Source organism: Penaeus chinensis, chromosome 16 (assembly GCF_019202785.1).
Source record: "Penaeus chinensis breed Huanghai No. 1 chromosome 16, ASM1920278v2, whole genome shotgun sequence".
Classification (NCBI taxonomy): domain Eukaryota; kingdom Metazoa; phylum Arthropoda; class Malacostraca; order Decapoda; family Penaeidae; genus Penaeus; species Penaeus chinensis.
Genome location: NC_061834.1, coordinates 28,711,550 through 28,716,549, shown reverse-complemented (window position 1 = coordinate 28,716,549; position 5,000 = coordinate 28,711,550).

Sequence of the window (5,000 nt, the reverse complement as noted above, 5' to 3'; positions counted from 1 at the left end):
TCTGCGATCGAAGTGACGTAACAGCCGACTCTACGACTCTGCGATCGAAGTGACATAACAGCCGACTCTACGACTCTGCGATCGAAGTGACGTAACAGCTGACTCTGTGACTCTGCGATCGAAGTGACGTAACAGCTGACTCTGCGACTCTGCGATCGAAGTGACGTAACAGCCGACTCTACGACTCTGCGATCGAAGTGACGTAACAGCTGACTCTGCGACTCTGCGATCGAAGTGACGTAACAGCCGACTCTTCGACTCTGCGATCGAAGTGACGTAACAGCCGACTCTACGACTCTGCGATCGAAGTGACATAACAGCCGACTCTACGACTCTGCGATCGAAGTGACGTAACAGCTGACTCTGTGACTCTGCGATCGAAGTGACGTAACAGCTGACTCTGCGACTCTGCGATCGAAGTGACGTAACAGCCGACTCTACGACTCTGCGATCGAAGTGACATAACAGCCGACTCTACGACTCTGCGATCGAAGTGACGTAACAGCTGACTCTGCGACTCTGCGATCGAAGTGACGCAACAGCCGACTCTACGACTCTGCGATCGAAGTGACGTAACAGCTGACTCTGCGACTCTGTGATCGAAGTGACGTAACAGCCGACTCTTCGACTCTGCGATCGAAGTGACGTAACAGCCGACTCTACGACTCTGCGATCGAAGTGACATAACAGCCGACTCTACGACTCTGCGATCGAAGTGACGTAACAGCTGACTCTGCGACTCTGCGATCGAAGAGACGTAACAGCCGACTCTACGACTCAGCGACCGACATAACAACCGACCGCTACCAGCGAATCCACCCTGAACCAACCTCCGAAAGCATGTGTGTGTGTGCGATGCGATGACGTCACAGCTGCATCGGGCAAGAGGGAGATAATAGGAGTAGGCGAGACCGCCGTTGTCAGCCTCGTAATGGCTAACAATAACCGGCTGACCGCAACTCTACCCGCTGTCGGACTTTACCCGCCGGTTGGATGAGCGAGGGGGTGGGGGTAGGGGTAGGGGTGGGAGCGAAAGGGTTAGCGAAAGAGGGGGGGAGGGATGGAGATAGGGTTAGAGACAGAGGTAGAAATAGAGATAGAGGGGGGAAGGATAGAGGTAGAGAGAGAGAGGTAGAGGTGGAGATAGAGATAGAGGGAGGAAGGATAGAGTAGAGAAAGATAGGGGGATATACAGGTGGAAATAGAGAAGAAGGGAGGAAGGATAGAGAGAGAGAGAGAGAGAGAGAGAGAGAGAGAGAGAGAGAGAGAGAGAGAGAGAGAGAGAGAGAGAGAGAGAGAGAGAGAGAGAGAGGTGGGGAAGAAGATGGGGATGGGGAAGCTAAGAAGAGGGAAAAGTGTAAGAGAATGGATAAGAATGATGGAAGGATAGGAAGAGTGGAAGAAGGATGGGGAGAAGGAGGAAAAGGGTAATGGATGTGGGAGATAGATAGAGAGAGAGAGAGAGAGAGAGAGAGAGAGAGAGAGAGAGAGAGAGAGAGAGAGAGAGAGAGAGAGAGAGAGAGAGAGAAGGAGAGAAAGGTCAGGTTGGGGAGAGATGAAGACTAGGGAAGGTCCAGGAAAAAACTGAAGTTGGGAGGGGGGGGGGGGGAGACTAGCATGTGCTTGGGTCAACGTGGAATGTGCAAGAAAATAGGGGGAGAGGGAGGGCCAGGAGTTAGGGTTTGGCAAGTACAAGGAAGAGTTGGAAGGAGAAGAGGGAGGATGAGAAGGATGGGGGAGGGGATAAATAAGAGAGAAGAAGAAGGAGGGGAATAAAGAAGAGAGGGTTTATAGATAGGATAAGAAGGGGGAGGGGGTCATTAAGAGAGGTTGTAGAAGATGACAGGGGAAGGAATAATTTAGAGGATGTAAAGATCGGAGGACAAAGAGAAGAGGTAAAAATGTAGAAGAAGGAGGGGAAAGGAGGAGAGAGGGAAAATGAAAGAGAGTATGTAGAGATAGTAGGAAGAGATGGGGGTAATTAAGATGGGCATAGAAGAAGGAAGGGAGAGGAGGATAAAGGAGATAGGATGTAGAGGACGAAAGTATTGTTATAAACGTGTGTCGTAGGGGAGGGGAGAGGGGAAGAGAGGGGAGGAGAGGATAGGGGAGAAGAGGAGAGAACGGGAGGAGAGAGGAGAGGGGGGGAGGGGAGAGGAGAGGAGAGAAGGGGAGAGGGGAGGAGATGAGAGAGGGGGAGGGGAAAGGAAAGGAGATGAGAGAGGGGGAGGGGAGAGGAGAGAAGAGGAGAGAGGGGGAGGGGAGAGCAAAGGAGAGAAGGGGAGAGGAGAGAGAAGAGGAGAGGAGAGGAGAGGAGAGGAGAGGATAGGGGAGGAGAGGAGAGGAGAATAGAGGATAGGGGAGGAGAGGAGAGGAGAGGAGAGGGAGGAGAGAGGGGGGACAAGAGGATACTACAGACGTCCACATACCAAGTCCAACCCAGGTCACGCGCGGTGGATTGTAATGAGAGGAGGAGGAAGAAGAAGAAAAAAAGAAGATGAGAAGAAGAAGAAGAAGGAGAATATAAAGTAGTAAAAGGGAAGGAAGAAAATCAATAATAAGAGAAAGTAGAAAAAAATAGAGAGGAAGGATAATGAGCAAGAAATAGTAGTAGGAGAAGAGAGAAGAAAAAAGTAAAGGTTATTTTAAGAGGAAGCCACTAAACAAAAGGAAATATCATTGTTTGTATGTATCTTATAAGTGTGTATTCTGCATAATTCGTCCCTTAGATTTTTTTTAAAACTCTTCCTTCGCCAATTTACACACGTTCATCCACCCTCTCTCTCCATCTCCTCCTCTGCTTCCTCTCCCCCATCATCTCTCTCCTCTCCCCTTCTCCCCTCCCCCCCCCTACCTTCATCGCATACGAAATTCGCTCTAAGCCTCCCGGCCTTTGATCACGTCGGAGAGAATGATTATCGCGAATTAATAAAAGAGATGACCATATGAGCACCTGGAATCAGGGGTTGGGGGAGGGAAGGGGGAAGGGAGGGAGGGAGGGAAGGGAGGGGAGGGGGGAGGGAGGGAGGGAGGAAGAGAGGGGAGGGGGAAGGAGGGAGGGAAGAAGAGAGGGAAGGGAAAGGAAGGGTAGTAGGTGGGATAATAAGGGAGGGATGGAGGGAAGAGAAGGGAAGTAGGTGAGAGAATAGGAAAGGGAGGGAGAGGGAGGGAGGGAAGGATGGGATGAGGGAGGGAGGAAATGAAAAGGATAGGGAGAGTGAGGGAGATGGACAGAGAGGAAAGAGGGCTGAGAGAGAGAGAGAGAGAGAGAGAGAGAGAGAGAGAGAGAGAGAGAGAGAGAGAGAGAGAGAGAGAGAGAGAGAGAGAGCGAGAGAGGGAAAGAAAGAAAGAGAAAGAAAAGGCGGCATATAAGTGAAGTAGATGGGAAGGAAGGGTGCAAGGGAACCGAAGGGAAACGGAGAGAGATGAAAAAGAGATCAAAACGTCGGTTCGAACAGATGTGATTTATAAGTCCAGTCGACGTGTCAAAGAAAAAAAAAAGTTAAAAAAAAAAAGGATAAAAAAAAGTATGAGCGACCGACTTCGTTCTGGTTCTTTGGACAGGAGGTATTCGGGAGTGGGAGGGGAGGGGAGGGGGAGGGAGGGGAAGGGGAGGAGGAGGGAGGAAGAGGTGGTGGAGGGGGGAGGAAGAGTAGGAAGGAGGGGAGGGGAAGAAGCAGGGGAGTGGGAGAAGGAAGGAGGAGGAAGGAAGAGGGGGAGCGATGGGAAGGGAAGAGGAGGAGGGAGGGGAGAAGGAGGGAGGAAGAGGGGTGGAGGGGAGTGAAAGAGAGGGAGTCAAGGGGGTTAACCCGTAAAGGAGGAAGTGGGGGGGGAGGTTGTTGATAATCTATTTCTCGTTGTCTCGCTTGTTTTGTTTGTTTATTTGTTTTTTGTTTTTCTTCGGCTTGTTAGTGTGGCGTGGTTTCGCTTGTTGCATTTGTGTGTGGTGCATTATTTGTTAACCTTTCCCTTGGTTGCGTTATCTTTAGATAAAGTCAGCACAACAGAAGAAATGTAATTTTCTCTTCCTCCTCCTTCTCCTCTCCTCCTCCCCTCCTTTTTCTTCTCCTGCACTTCCACCTCCTCCTCCTCCTCCCTCCCCCCTCCCCCTCCTCCTCCTCCTCCTCCTCCTCCTCCTCCTCCTCCTCCTCCTCCTCCCGTTCCCTCCCCTTCCCCTTTTCCTTCTCCCCATTCTCCCTCTCCTTATCCTTCCTCCCCTTCTTCTCCCTCTCCCCTTCTCTCTCTCTCCTTCTCCTCTCTCTCTCTCTCTCTCTCTCTCTCTCTCTCTCTCTCTCTCTCTCTCTCTCTCTCTCTCTCTCTCTCTCTCTCTCTCTCTGTCCCTCTCCTTCTCCTCTTCCTTCACCTTCCTCTTTTTACAAGTAGGTGCCGCAGAAAGGGAGTTTGCTCGCCGAGGAATGTGTAGACGATGCGGCTGCTTGAATATGGACTTCGGAATGGTAATATTGCTGGCGCTTTGGGGGAGGGAGACTCTTTATTGCATGGGAATGTTGCAGGAATATTTGGCGTCGGGGTATGCAATGCCTCGTAGCAGGCAGGAGGTGGATATGAAGAGGGAGATGGGTGAAGGAAAGGGAAAGAGGAGGGACAAGTGAGAAGGATAAGAAACACAGGGAGGGACAGGGAAAGAAAGAGAGGGAGGGGGAGAGGAACAGTAAGGTATAAGGACGGAAAATTTTGGGTAGGAAAATCAAACAAAGTGTTAGAATATCCAACAGAGCGAAAATTGGCCATCGACAGAAAATGCAACCGATAGAAGAGGCGAAGGGATGAAGAGAGAGAGACACTTCACAGAGCAGCCTCTCCTTCGCGCGGAGGAATAATAGCAGAGTAATGGGCTCTTGTCGAGGGACCCGGGGGGCCGCCCACGCCCACGGGTCTTAATATGGGCGGAGTTGACACCCTGCCCGCGACCTACTGAACCCTTCCATGCTTCACGCTGTCACGGGGCGCCTCGTAATTAAAAGATAACAACGCCTAAA